The sequence below is a fragment of the Chiroxiphia lanceolata genome, chromosome 8 (genome assembly GCF_009829145.1).
Source record: "Chiroxiphia lanceolata isolate bChiLan1 chromosome 8, bChiLan1.pri, whole genome shotgun sequence".
Lineage (NCBI taxonomy): Eukaryota > Metazoa > Chordata > Aves > Passeriformes > Pipridae > Chiroxiphia > Chiroxiphia lanceolata.
Genome location: NC_045644.1, coordinates 36657091 through 36672340, shown reverse-complemented (window position 1 = coordinate 36672340; position 15250 = coordinate 36657091). Strand labels below are relative to the sequence as shown.

Here is a 15250-nt window from a genome sequence, read left to right as displayed (position 1 = left end):
ATATCACTGCCTAGAGGGAACTTTCCTTGGCCATTTTATTGAGTGGCTGCCAGTCTTTAAAATCCTTTTGTGATTCCTCCTGTCAGACTTCTTCTTTGCTAATATCACCCAATGTGCTTAAGAGGTTAAAGTAGATGTTTGCATTACCTGTGTAATCCGCCTCACGTTAATAGTGCTCTAATGCTGTCCATTTGTAGTTGGATTGGAGGAAATATTTAAAGTAATTCTCCACTCTACAGAAATGTTTGTTGGCATCATCCGTTATTGTGTCTTGTGATTGGTGATCTTGTTTCTATGTTCAGGACATCCAGTTAGGTCTTCCCATGGCTGTACATTAGAAATCCTAGGGAATTACTGTATTTCTTCATGTGGTTCCTCTCTTGGAGCTGTGTGTTGAAATTCAGCCTGCAGAATGTGATGATGATCATGCTACTAAATTAATGACCTGGCTTTATTTGCAGATTGGATAATAACCCAGGCCCTTCTGCTCTAAGCTTCCAAAAAATTGTGAGGTGGATAATGCCTTATCTGTGCTTTTCAGCACGTGTGTTGTGGGATGTGAGCTTTGTATTCGTGCAGGGAGATCCTGACACCACTGAGAGCTCTGGGGACACTGAGCTTCCAACCTTTTCAAGGTGAAGGTTCCAAAGTCTGGTCTCATCTCCTGTGCAAATTAAAAAGCCAAACCAGCTTGTTCATTATAAAAATCCAAGTCACATTTTGAGTTTGTTCACCTGATTTCAAGAAAATGTAGTTTGTCTAGACTGCTTAATAAATATAATAAACTGCACCTGAACACTTTAAAGCACAAATAGGTTCAGGAAGACAATTTTTGCACTGTGTGAGAAGGATTTGTTCTCTTGTGACTTGTGTCAAGGTGAAGCCTTTATATCTTTCCTAGGTAAGGTGCTTGTCACTGCCACGTGTTCCCAGCTGTGTTGGGCACAGCTGGACATTATGGAGTGAAGGCTGTGACACCCCATCCCTGGAACTGTCCAAAGCCAGGTTGGATGGGGCTTGGAGCAACCTGGGCTAGTGGAAGGTGTCCCTGCCCATGGCAGGGAGATGAAAGATGAGCTTTAAGGTCCCTTCCAACCCAAACCATTCTATGATTCTATGCTCACGGGAGAGCAACTTCTGGATTTCCTGGAGTGAGAGAGACTGGTGTGTCACTCTGAGCTGGTGGTTGTGGTGGCAGAGGGTGGCTTGTGGCAGGCAAAGGCTTCCCACCCTGGGAGCTGGGGCAATTGTGAACACCTCAGAGCTGTAATCTGATCCCTATCACTAAATCCCTGCTTTTAGCTTCAGAGGCTGCAGATTTCCATCCCAGAGAAACCAAAGGTGGGGGTACATCTGTTAAAAGGGAGCTCTCTGGGCTGATTTAATTCATGGCTGTCACAGAGCTGGTTTTGCTCCCCCTGCCTTCTCTTGGTCTCCCGTTTCCAGTGTTGAAGGGTGTTCCTTGGGGTTTTGGAGAGGTGCACTGTGGTTTACCTGGCAGAGAAAGACCTTATCAGGGGGAGAAATAGGAGCACAGGGAATGTCACTAAGGGGCTTCTTCCAGGTCTGTGTCATGCAAAAGTACTAATGGCAATATTTGCACCCCTGGAATGGAATAATTCCTGGGACTGTGTCAGCTGTGTCAACAAACTTTGCTTGTGACTGAGGTGGTGTTGATTTTGATTTTGATTTCTATTTAAAGACACACGGTGAGAGGCAGTTGTGGGACTGCAGGAGATGGAACTGAAGTGGGTGTTGCTTTTGTGAGTAACTAAAGGACTTGCTAGTGGTGAATATCCAGTGCAGTGACAGGATGTGTGCAGACAGCTGGAAATGCTCAAACTTGCTCCTTTCCCCGTACTTTCCTGAATGAGGACAGTTGGGATAGAGCCCAATGCAGCCTCGAGTGCTTGTGGGGTGTATTCCGATGGAACACTCCTACAACAGACTATTCCACATTAGTGCAACTCACTGCTATCCAAAAGAAGTGCTCAGGTGCCACTGAGTCTCTTTGCCTGGGATTGCTGGATTTTGGGATGCTGGAGCACTGCTGGAGTGCAGCATGGCTGTGTATAGCTCCTGCATCCTTTTGTCTTTGCTCTTCACGTTGCTGATAAGTCACTGAAAGAGGCACCACAAACTTCAGCTGGAAGGGAGGAAAAGTCCATTTATTTCCACCAACGCTGCAGAGTGAAAATTGAAATATTTGAGGAGCTGAATGTGCTGATCTTGCTGTATTTCGAGCCTTGAAAATGGGTGAAGAATTAAAATAAATAAAAAGAGGAATGATTTTTTTAATGGCTTCTCTGGAGGCAGTATTTTCCTCTTCTGGTTTTGAGGATTTGTTCCCTTTCCAGGACTGCTCTAAAAACATTCCATTTTTCATAAAGCAGAAGTGAATTACTCCGTGGACATTTATGTGAAGTGACTTGCTGGGTGCTTAATAACCTACATATTTTATTTGGGCTGTACTTTTTAGAAGCGGAGTGTTCGAGTCAGCCTCTTAGAAGACAGATTGTCCTGCGCGATTGTCTTGAGCAAAGTACCTTTCTGGTTTTAATTGGTGTTTTTACTGCTGTGATTTACATTGGCAGGGTGGGGGCAGCACCGTTCCTCCAGTGCCTCAGACAAGTGGGAAGAGGAGGAGAAGGAGGAGCAGAGCTATTCCCTTATCTGGAGGCTTTCTTGGGTGCTTACAAAGCTGTGTACTTCACTTATTCCTGTATCGATGTGCAGCAAAGCGACACGTTTTTAAGCACAACATTTAATAGAAGGATTCTCAGCGTGACTTGGCAAATATTCCCAAGTTAAACTCATCACCTCTGGTGGTACTTCTTGTCGTCAGAGGGAGGAGAGGCCCAGAAATGCAGCTCAGATCAGACACTTTCAGGTCGCCTCTTGGCACCGTCCTTGTGGCCTTCCCACTGTTTTTCCATGACTTCCTCGGGTTCATTCCCACCTCTTCAAGGCCCTGTCTTGGCCTGGGAGCCCCAAGCCCTGCACTGTATTTGGGTCTTGGTGAGAAGGGAAGGGGAGCTCGACATTCAGACTTTTGCCAGATCAGTCACCTGCTGTGTCTGTGCTGTTAAAATACAGCAGTATTGTTCTGGTAAGGGTTGTCAAACTCGGATTCTCCTGTCCTGCTCAGATGCAATTAATTACCTAGAAATATCAGGGAGAAGATGAAAACGCTGTAGGTAGTTTGTAACAACCGGTAATTCAGTTTTTGAAGCCTAAACTGAAGGCTGGGTTTTCAAAGTGCTGAAGAAGGAAACAAAGCCCGGCTTGGTAAGGTCAGCGTCAGAAATTTAGGGCCTTTGATTTTTCTTTTGTATTACAGTTTATGGAGAGTATTTTTTTTTTCCTCCTAATGGAACTGCTTTTGCAAGGTGTGTCAATCCATCTGAAATCCTGTGTGGACAGACCTATCCGACGAGGGCAAGATCTGCTTGTGCTTTTGGGACTTCAGATGGTCAGGGATGAGCCTCCCCCGAAGGCAGGGCAGGGCAGGGGACACACAGCTGGCTGCAATTCCTGCTGCCCCTCCCTCCCTGCCGAGGGGGTGGTCCCATCCCAGCAATTAAAGGGAATTAGCAGCTGCTGGGTGAGCTCCATGACTTTGCAGATGGCTGTTGGAGGGATGAGTTCCTGCTCCTGACCCCGAGGTGCGTCCAGTTTTGGAGCCTGTGGTTTGAGGGAGGTGAATCCAGAAACCACGTTTTTGCCAGATCTGAAAACGAGCTTTTCAAATCCGCAGCAAAAATCTTCTGCTGAGAAGGGGGATGTGTATCACCGGGGATAGTTCTAAAGGCCTGGGGGCTTAAATTCCCTGCTTACATTGGGAACTGAAAGCAGGCAACTCCAAACCCAAATCCTGTATAAAGCAGGACTTCTGCGTTGTTGTGGTGTTGTGCTGTTCAACAGAAATGAGCATAAACAGCCAATTTCAGATGAGCTTGTTTATTGTCACTGTTCTGGTGTTTTTGTGATACCATTGCTCGTATTGGTGTTATGTTCCTGTTATCCCTTTTGAACATGATACAGTGGGGTCTTTGTGCACTTGGAGAAGGTCCTTTCTGCTGACAGTGACTCCTTGCTCCTGAGCACGGGATTTCTCTACAGCTCCAGCAGCACTATTGCTTTTTGGTGGAAGGTTTAGCTCATTTTTCCTCCCTATTTTCTGTTACTTTGTAGAGAACGTATGTTGCTTTGTTCGGGTCAGATCTGCAAATACATCGGTGGAGCTCAGTTTTTCTCTTTCCTGCCAGTTGAGTGGGGTTTTTTTGCGCTGTTCATAAATCATCTGATGAGCTGTTAGAGCTGGAAGAGGCTGTTTGGCGTTTAAAAAGCGAACGGAAAACTTGAGTAACGGATGCGTTACAGGAGGTGGCCTCTCAGGAAGGGAAGCAGTGCAAAAGCCAGTGGTGCGTTCCTCGTTCACAAACTTGTTTGGAAGAGATGATCAATCCCTCACATGTGTCCAGGTGCAGCTTTCAGACTCCTGTCCTAGCGTTTCTAACAGGAGCATCCCCCAGCAGGGAATTCCCCCCTCACCCTCCAGCCCTGCACTTTGGTTTCTTGTAGGAACTGGTGTTGTCTTTCAAAAACTGCAGTTTGGTAACTGGGGTGTGGCGTTAAAATTTGCCACAGAAAGTGTGAGAAGGAAAAGGGGAAGGTGGCTCCTGCTGGAATGCTGACCCCACTGCCAAACTCCTCCAAACACGCTGTTCAGAGCACTGAGGTGGCATAGTGGGAACGGGGAGACTGAGGGCTGATGGATGAGCATGAGGTCAAAACTAAGTCGGTCACACTTGTGGTTTTAGGGCCAGAGGGTTTTAAAGGAATGGTGATGGCAAGACCAGGATGTGGCAGCTCCTTCATCCGAAAGAGCCCATGTGCCTTCCCCAGCCTTGGCTTGTGCAGTGGAAGGGCTGCTGCAACTCTAGTGTGGTCAGGGTTAGTCAGAATGTGAATATATTTAAACTGGAAGTGTGTATTCGTTAGGTGGGTTGGTGGCAATTCTCCGTATTGAGCTGTTGCTTCTGGGAGAGCGCCTGCTGTGGGATAGCTGAGGCTTTGCAGGGAGCCTAAAAGTGCCTCTCTCAGCTGCACTGACCAGCTTTGCTGTCCTGAAGGGCTGTGCTGTGCCTTAAGGCACAGGCTTAGCCAACAGAGCGCTCTCAAAAGCAAACTCTGGAAGGTTATCTTTTTTTTACATGGAATTTCTACATGAATACCGACTATCATTTCCCCAAACCTGGGAGGTGACCATCCCTTCTGGTTTGTTTAACTGCATGGGACGGTTGTTGCAGCAATGCCCAGAAGAAACAAGATTAAAATGCAATTACTGTAGCCTTGTGTGTGGTCCAGAAAATTCCTTTTCCAAGTTAAATTCCTTTCCCAAGAAGTCGCTGACTTTTAGGCCAAGACAAGAGGTAGAAAAGTTTAAGTACGTGGAACAATTTCTTCTGCGAACTCTGGGAACCTTTGAAAGTTGAAATAACTTTTGTAGCTGGAAGTTTCCGTTTATTTAATTTTGTTTTGCTTCCTTAGGGCTCAGCTGTCCTTGTTTTGAGTTAGTTTATTTATGGACACAACGTGCTGCTCTCCAGCAGAGATGACCCTCAACTCCCCCCTGCACTTAGCAAGTCATCTGGTGTGTTAAGCCCATTTAAAATATCTTCCTGTGATTTGAAGATAATTTGCATCACACTAGGCACGTATTGATTTTTAATACAGAGCAGCTGCTGCCCATTAGCCACTTCTATATGTTGTTTTCTTCCTAGTTAAACACACGTGGTTCGCACAGGTACATCTTGTAACTTGGCTTTTACTTGCAGCCAATTAGTCAAGTGCGAATCCAGCTTGAAATCTTTGCCCTCAAAGCATTTCTGTGCGAGTGTCTCATTTATTCTCTCGTTGCAGTGGCTGGGAGAATCTCTTTTCCTGGGAGGCTCAAGCCACTGTTGCAGGAGAAGAACAGTCCTGCTGAATTTGGGGTGTGGGGCAGGTGACAGCAGGGACTTTGGGGTGCATTGATGGGGCTTTGCTGCTGAATTGCTGTGTTTTACAGCTGCCGGGGAATAAACCACTTCCAGCACACTGAGAGCAGAGCCTCTGCCTGCTTGGCCTCTGGAGACCCAAGGAATAGGCCTGGTTTGTGGAATCTGGGAGCAGGCTGCACCTCAGCCGGGTCACGAAGCTCCTGAGCAGACCCAGCTTGGAATCCAATACTCCCAGAGGGTGGGTGTGGATTGAATTACTGGGCCATTACCTGGTTGTGCTGCTCTGGTGAGCTCATCTGCCTTCCTCCTGCTACCCATGGATGGCTGTGGCACTGGCAGAATTAGCAAAAAGCAAGATGTAAGACAATTCCAGGGTAATAGCTGAAATTTCAGGGAAATAGCTGACGGATACGCTGCCTCACTTCAGCTCCACTAAACCCTGCCTTTAAGTGGCTGTGAGAGGTTTGTGAGATGTGCTTGATGTACTAAAAAAATAAAAGGCCTCACTATGAAAGAAGGGAGGAAGGAACTTACAAAAGAGCTTCACTAACTTCTAGATTCTCACACCACTCAGGAGTCACCTGCTCAAAATTCCTCCTCTGTACCTGACCCAGCTCGTTCAATCCTGGTTTTCCCTATGAAACGAGAGGCAAAAAAGCAGTGTTTGCTCTGGTTCACAAGGATCACAGAATCATTTAGATTGGAAAAGAATTCTGAGATCCTTGAGTCCCCCCTGTGCCCGATGCCCCCCTTGTCCCCCAGCCCAGAGCGCTGAGTGCCACGGCCAGGCCTTCCTGGGACACCTCCAGGGATGGGCACTCCAAACCTCCCTGGGCAGCCCCTGCCAATATTTGATCATCCTTTCCATGAAGAAATTCCTCCTGATGTCCAACCTGAACCTTCCCTTTGGGAGGCAGTTTTTGGGATGGTGACAGGCTCTTTGTAAGCAGCTTGTGGCTGTGGGGAAACCACGTGTGAAGGTGACATCCACGTGCCAGTAAAAATCTTGCTGAATGTGAGGTGAAGGTGTAGCTATTGTAACAAAACATGGAGTGGAAATGTCTCCTCCTTGGTGTTTCTGACTTAGCTTGCAGCTGTTGTGCCTGTGCCCATGTTTTGCTTCCCTCCTGCAACAGAAGTTATAATCTAAAAATAAGCTGTGTTGTGCAGAGGAGTGGGAAACAAGATAGCACGAGTGATGTCATGTGTCATTACTGTGTGTCTGCCCTGTGCTGAGAGGATTTCTGCTGGTCAGTGAAACCCTGAGTGGTGCAGGCTGTCATCACCCAGCTGACACTGAGCTAATGCTCCCCTGCTCTCTGGCCTACTCTTAAACCAGACCCCAAATTAAAAAAAAAAAGGTATTTGAAGGAGGCAAAACGTTGTTAGAATTTCACTGAGGCGAGGATAACCCTTGTAAGTCTCTGGAAGTGAAGGGAATAGGTTTATTTTCTGTGCTGCCCTCTTCTGCAGTACTTGACAGGGTCTCTGCTGAGGTGACCAGGAGCTGTTCTGTCACCAGTTTAAACCACTGGAAGAGCACTGGCAGTGGTGGTTTGGTCTGTCAGGGAGGCTGAAAGTCACTTTTGTGTTGCAACCTCTTTGTCTGCTTTAGTATTGACATGTAAATCCAAGGGTACGAGGCAACTTTGCCTGTTGCTCTTTGCACTGACTGGGCAACCAGGACTGAAATCTCTGGGGCTTTGAGTTTGAAGTTCTTTCCAGCTCTGGTGCTGCTTCACTGTGTGTCTTTGGGGAAAGACAGATCTTACTTGTCAAGGTTTCTGGGGCCCTGTGAAAGCTGGAGGTGCTGTGTGACAAGGCTGCCTCTCTGCCCCTCCTGTGCTTTCAAAGGTGCAGTACAGTCCTTTCCCTTCTTCTTTTTTGTTTTTTTTTTTTTTTTTTAATTTCCCTTAGTCTAAGACTTGCAAAGCTTGTGTGACTTGCTGCTTTTGTAGCTTGTGCCTCAGGAAGTGCTGCAGGTGGGTTTGTGGGTTGTATTCAGGCAAAACCACGAGTCTTGGCAATTAATATGCCTGGTGTAACTGCCTTCCTCCCTGGTGTAATTAAAAACAGGAAAATAAAGTCTGTTTGGTTTAAAATCTTGGAATATCCCGAGTTGAAGGGAGCCACAAGGATTGTCAGTCCAACTCCTGGCCTTGCCCAGGACACCCCAACGAGCCTTCCTATGTCCCATCTTGATCTTACCACTTCTTCAGTACTGAGCAATAATGCACTTTTTGGCTTTTTAAAGCAAGAACTGAAGTTATCTGTGTTCTCACATCCGAGCTGGGATTATTTCTCATCATTTCATGGGTCTCATCAGGGACCTGTGATAGGTTTACTTACTTTTGTTTAAACTCTTGAGCGTCACCTAGTAATCTTATATTTGGGTGTTGCACAAGACTGGGCTTGAAAAACAGTCTTGTAGGGCTGAAGTTAACCTCAAGGAGGATAAGCAGGGAGTTCACCAAAGTTTATTCCAACTTTACTTTCTTTGGAGTTTTCTTGGTGTATTGGATTGTCTGGGTTTCACTACTTGCAGCTCTGTTTGTCTGAGGTCTCTGACCACGCCAGACACCTTCCATCCTGGAAGGCAGCAGGAGTAAGTGAAGGTCTCTGTGGCTTTTTTCTGTTTGTATTTGGTTAATTCTACTTTCCCAGTGTAGTTTGAGGTAAGTCCCTTGATTAATTAGGCAGTTCATGGAAGTGAGGAACTGGTGCAGAACCAGCTTCTGGTTGGGAATTTCCTGGCGGGGAGATAACAAGGAAACCATATCCCAGGAAAAGCTGGACCTGGAGCTCTGGCATGCTGAGCCTGCAGAGAGAGATAAGGAGACAGGACAGGAAGATGCACTAATTGATAACTGCTACAGAACCGGCAGAGTGGGAGATAACTAGATAACTGCCTCCACTCCCTCCAAAAAAATTCCTCAAGCTCAGTATCCTGGCCTTAGGAAGAGGGTCCAGCATGTTTAATTTACTCTCCTCAAACGGGGATCATGTCTGCAGCACTGTCTTCAAATGAGAAGGAAAATGAGCTGGATAATGAGCTGCTGCTTTGCCACTTTTAAGCAATAACAGTCTTAGTATTCTTAGTATTCCACTTGTGCACCCCTGGGATAATTGGGATGTGCTGAACAGTGCTTGTTTGGCCGTGGATAATTCCTCTTGTCTTAACCAACAAGTGCTTGGGACACAGCTGTGTCTTAAGGTGGGTGTGACTGCAAGACTCCAGTGGAGCAGGGGATCTGCTGGCTGCATTTCCCTGCTGCCAGGGGAATTGTGGGACAGGCTGCCGGGAAATTCCCTTTCACAGGAGTATTCCCGAGCCTGTTTACCGGGGAAGACCCCGTCATTTTTGGGAATCCCTGCTGCACCGTCGGGTTTTCTCTCCTGAATAATCCATGATCTGCTCTGAACAAAGTGAGCCGGAGTGAAAGGACACCTTTGCTTCCTTCAGCGTTGCTGTAACAACCCTTTGCAGCCCATCACCAAGAGAGTACACTTTGCTTTTTGTCTGTGGCTTTGCTTTAGCAGAATAGTCCTTTCTAGCTGGAAGACCTTAAGGAAGAAAGTTTCTGGCAATATCTGTAGGAGTTGCAGTTCTTTACTGTGCAAATGCTGAAATCTGTGTCTTGCTCTAATGTTTCTTGCAGCTTAAATATTTTTGGATAAACAAAGCATCTGTATAAACTGCTTACAGGCAGCCTTTCCCCTGGCAGTGGAATGCAGCCACCGGGAATGCTGCAGTGGGAACAAGGAGCTCCACAGAGCTGAGGGTCAGGAGTGGGATGCAGTGGGGCAGCGTGTCATATCTAAATGTTCATTTTGATTGGCATATCACATTCCAAGCCATTTCTTGTATGAAAAAATTGCTGGCATCCATAACCAGAGTATTTTTGTTTAATTTATGGAGCAGTTTGCAGCAGTTTTTCTCCCCCCAGTTTCCCCAGAATGTTGCTGGGTTGTCAAGTAGGAGCCCCTGGAAATGTGCTTGAAAATGTCAGGAACTGAAAATCAGAGGAACCTGCTGAGATAAAGTCTGTTTCTGTATAACTTTGCTTCCAGAGGAAAAACACATTTCTGGTGTTTGTTGTTTCACTGTAAAGGGTTTCTAAAACATCTCCCACGTGTTATTACAGAGGGGAAAGCGTTCCCAACCTGTGGATTGGAACCTGCTGTCTGGGAATGAGTGAGAGCTGAGGGAGGAAAACAGATACAGAGCAGTTTAGCTGCTTTTACGTGTTGATATAACTGATGTAGCAGAGCAGCTTTGAGGGTTGTTTTTTTTTGGGGTAGTGGCTTTTTTTGCTTGTTTTAAATTTTTTAAAATAATTTTTAATATTTTTTTTTAATGTGGTTGTAATAAAAATAAAAGCCCTGAAGCTTGGGGTGACTGGCTTTGAGGGTTGTGATGGTGGAGGGAAATGCCAGACTTCTTGTTGAGTGATGGCAGCGCCACAGGGAATCTGTGAAAAGTAATCCCTGGTCTTGGATGTGCTGATTCCAGCCCAGGGATGCTGCAGGAGCTGTACCTTCCCTTTTCCCAGTCTCCAGCCCGTGTTTGAAGTTTTCTTGGGCAGGAGGGTGAATGGAAAAGGTTAAGACACAACAGCTACCCAAGTATTGCATGCCTGGGTCTGATATCAGTATAATTATCTTGCAAATCTTCTATTTCGAAGAGCAAAGTATTGAATGATATTTTAAGAGCTCGGAGAAGCTACTTTTATAAATTTCTGTCTCTCTGTTCTTCCCATCCTCCCTTTGGGATCTGCACCCCGTCCTGGTCTCCCCTTTTTCCCAGGCCATCACACCCCTGCTCTGAAGGAATTGTGTTCCACCTGGTGAAGTCTCATACTTGCGGTTGTCTTCATGTTAAAAACTAAAAAAAAAAAAATCTTACATTTGAGAAATACAGTTTCTCAGCTCTCTGGTCCATGAATCCCAAGCAATCCTTGGGATTTCTGTCTTTGCAATGGCTTAGGCTCAGCTGTTCCTGTTCCAGGGGTTGGCAGAGGTGGGATACATCCCTGTTGTTTCAAAGCACTTGCACAATGGGAAGAGCTGAGTTTAAACTGCTGTGGCTTGTTTCCAAATCAGAGGATAACTTGACAGGAAGGCTTTTGGGAGTGAAGCTATGTATTTAAATATAGTGGGAATTCTGATGGGTGGTGTGTTGCAGGTCAAGGTGAACCACTGCTGTCTCCATCCCTTTAGCAGAAGCACGTAGGCTGTGCTTGTCATGGAGTCCTCAGCTTTCATCCCATTCTCCTCCAGCTCCTGCAAAGCCAGAATAGGGACCAGCCAATGGAAGATGATCCATGAGAGGCCAAACCCCAGTTTGATGGGTGAAAATAAGCAGTGTAATAAGCAATTTGAAGTAGTTTCTGCTGGTGGTGGACACCAGGAAATTTCACTGGTGGTGTTGCCTGTTCCAAGAGCACACCAAGGTCTGTACTCTGATCATACCCTGCATTCCTTAGCCCTCATGTGTCCAAATGATCAGACCTTGGATTGTTATGTAGATAGCTCTGACTGCAAATATCCTGACAAGGACCTTACACTGCAGCTTCTCACAGTATTTCATATTATTAACGCTTCCTAGCCTAGTCATAACTTGCTTTTTTAGAATTAACTAAGCTTTTTCTCTTCTGAGTATTTTCAGGTTAATCTGGAAAATTCTGAGCATCTGACCCTTTGGGGACAGTTGAAAGTATCAGTGTGTCACTTCTCAGGGTCCTGGCATCTGTGTTGTGCAAAGGTTTCCAAGTGTCTCGTGTTGGGGCCGGATTTGTGGAGAGGAGTGTGTCCTGCAAGGTGTTTTCTTGGAAGGATGAACAAGAAGAAGGTGGGGAGGAGGTCTGAGGAGAGGAATGATTATTTTGGAAACAGGGAAAGGCTCAATCTCCCACTGGAGAGGTCAGGTATGGTCAGGTCACTCAGATCCTGCAAAACCAACCAACCAAAAAGTAATCCCATGAACAAATCTTGCTGATTCACGTAATTGTGTCACTGTAGATCGTGGTGATGAGTTTTATCACAGTTTGGGACACTAGGAATGAGTTTGCAGTTTACTGGCAGGTTTGCTAGCAGCTTTCCATGCAGGAAAGATGGAAGGGATGGCTCTGGTTACAAATGTGGTGTGTCTGGCAGAGGGAATTGTCTCTGAATCTTCCAAAACTGGAAATGAGAGCTGAGAATATCCTGCTTTTTTACAGTTAAAGACAAAACCCCAAAGTGGAAGTCACTCTAAAATATAAGAGCAAAAGCTGGTGGGGAGAGTGGTGTTTAGTGGTTCCCTGCTGCAGATATGCATGAACCAAATGAGGATCACTGTTTCCTTGCAGACCCTTTCACGTGTCCATTGGTGCATGATTTTATATTCTCCACAGGAAGAGTGCAGACATAAGCAGCTGTAGATTAGGATCAATTTGCAAGATAGTTCCGTGATTAGCAGGCCTGTGGAGATGTTTTTTTATATAAGAACTGCATTACAAATTTAAATGGCTTCCTATGCTTAAAGAATTAACTGTGAGGATTAAAGTGACATCTCAGACATGGGCTGAACGTTCTCTCAAAATCCCTTACTGTCGTCTCTAAATCAATTAGTTTGATTTCTTTAATCCACAAGTGAACTGGGTCGGTGAACAATGATCTATATAGGTTGAATTCCTCCAGAGCATTTTAAGGAGTACTTTAGTCTGGCAAAGGAAAAGGAAACATGGTGGGGGAAAAAAAAAAAGAGCTGGTGAAATGTGGAAATACTCTGTGCCAGAGTGTGAGGTGAAAATGCTCCGCTCATCATCGAGGTACCTTGTCAAAGAAGCAGTCATTAGGTGCTTAATGCAGCCTTCACAGACATTCCTGGTCCTTGCTGGTTGTGCTGGGTGAGAAAGTAAGACAGCAGCCTACTGTTGCTGCTTGAAAGAATGTGTGAAGCGGGGAGGAAAAGATGTCTCTGCTGATGGGCAGACAGAGAGAGCATCAGAGAGAGAGTTTCACTTCTGTCAAGTCTCCCAGAGTGGCCCTCAGCACTCAGATGTGGCCACTTAACTCTCCTAAACTGTGTGGATGGTTGGTTTGCTTGTAACTCTGCATGGATAATACAAGGGGTGGCATTCACCTGGAAAACATCTGACTTATTAATAAAGGAATCATGTGCTCTTTCTGGAAATCCTACAGGTTTCCACTGGCTGTAATCTCTTCAAATGCATTAGTCAGAGATACGGCTTCAACTCTGAGCCTGCTCCAGGCTGAGTTTATTAGATCAGGTGTTGTAAAATGGTGAATATTTTGTGACTAAGCCAGCGATGTTCTGGAGGGTGTTTGAGTCCTATTGACTGGTAGTTCTTGGCTGTGTTGTGACACAGAGAACGAGGCTGGCAAGTAACTTCAGGCATTAATCTTCCTAGCATCAGAACCTTCAGAATTTCTTCTTAGCTGGTGCTTCTGCATGAAGGAAATCCTGTGGCTGTCAGAGCGAGTGGTGGCACAGACAGAGCTGAGCGTTGTCACGTTAGATGCTAAAATAGATCCGGGTTTCTCTCGTGCTGTTCTGGCTCCTGATTGCTTAGCAACTCCAGAAACTGAACTATTTCCACAAGGATATTAACAGTTTAAGGAAATAGGGCCCTGAACTTGGCAGCTCATACCCCAGCAGAGCAGCAGTCAGTGCTGTGCAAACAGAAGGGTCTTCCTCGGGATGGAGGAGTTTGGCTCATTGGTTTGGGTAAGGCAGACCTTTTATTTTCTGAGAAATATATAACAAATGTCAGAGTTTGTCGAATAATACAAGGCAGTGCTGTGCATGCCACAGGAAAGATAAGAATGAGCTCTAATCAAACCCTGCCACACAGCCCTGCTGTCAGCGGAACTGGTAGTACCCAGAGCCAACTGTCAGCGTGAATTCCTTCTGCTGGCGCTTCTAACTGGCCCAGAAATAATTGTGGCTGTGGCAGGAAACGTGTCCTTACAGGGTCTGTGTGGCTCTGTAGGGAGAGGAAGAGGCTGCAGCTGGGGTGGAGCATCTCGTGGTGTTCAGCAGCAGCACGAGCTGATTCACGACTCGCTCATCCCAGGTGGGTGTTCACGTCTGAGCGCCTGTTTGTGCTCCGGCGTCTCTTGGAAGGGGGGAACTGTCCTTCCTAGAACAGTGGGCATGCAGGGTTTGGAGCGTCCCCTCTGGGTGCAGGGAGGGGTACAGCAGGCTGGTTTTCCCTTGGGTCACGCTCTTGACACGTGGGTGGTTTTTTGGGGGGTTCGGGAAACTTGGCGGGCGAGCGAGCGTGACGTGTTTGGGAGGGCGGCTGCTGTTGGGAGATAAGAGCCAGTCACTGATGGAAACGGGGCCTCCCTGTGTCCTGAAGACTTGCTAGTGGGTGTTCATGGATGGATAACTCCTCTTGGGTTCTGTCAACACTGGCTTGTGTTACTGCAGTGCTGCAGCAGGACAGCAGGGCTCTCAGTGCCCGGCTCATCCCCTGGCAGTGTGCCCTGGCTCCGATCCCCTGGACAAAAGCTGTTTGACTTCCAGCCTGGAGCACAGACGAGCCGTCTGGCTGGGGGGTGCACCTGGTGTCACCCTTCCCAAAGCACTTGGATGGGTTAATCTCGAAGATGAGGCAAGATTGCAGAGCAAAACCCAAAAGCAAATTTCCAATTAATCCTAAACGTAGCTAAAAAGGAGTCCGGGAAAGCAGGACGGCCGTGCTTCCAGCTGCCTGCTTCCTGGCAGCCAGTCCCTTGGATTTGGTTCTGTTTCAGCAAGCACAATGAGAGTTATTTATTCCCCTTCCCTCCCCAGCTAGGGTTTGAATGGGAATGGATGAATTGCACTTTTCTAGCTAATGTGAATGGAGCAGGGAGACCTTCTGGATTTCCCTTATCTGAAAGTAAAGGTTTAATTGGAAGAACCCTACAGAGTGCAAGGGGTTGGTTCATTTCCGAATTTCTGTCCTGGTTTTGTCTCCTTTGGAAGCTGAAGGGGTTGGATGACGAGTGGATTTGCTTCCCAGTGGCAGGATGGAGTGGTTTTTGTGCTGCTGCTGGCTCTGTTTAGCTGTGCAAGAGGTAACAGGGATGGAAGGAAACCTGTTCCCTGGGTGCTGCCGCCTGAGGATTTTGGCCATGTGCATTTTGGTTTTTAGCTTTTGGTTTTGCTTCAGTGCAGGTGCTTCCTCTCTCTTGTGAATGATCTTGGTTATCTTGAAGACTGTCAGGAAAGGCTTTCAGCCTTCCTCCTT

General features: G+C 46.5%; 1 protein-coding gene across 4 annotated transcripts in view; it reads left to right on the top strand.

Annotated features, from left to right (window-relative positions):
* Positions 1-15250, top strand: part of SGMS1 (sphingomyelin synthase 1) — an 85404-nt gene that overhangs the window by 7377 nt on the left and 62777 nt on the right. For 2 of the 4 annotated variants that reach the window (XM_032695756.1, XM_032695753.1), the window contains exon 1: positions 8939-9219. The exons of the other annotated variants lie outside the window; for them this stretch is intronic. The gene's annotated coding sequence lies outside the window, so the exon portion shown is untranslated. Of the gene's footprint in view, positions 1-8938; positions 9220-15250 lie in introns of those variants that run through there. 4 annotated transcript variants of the gene reach the window in all.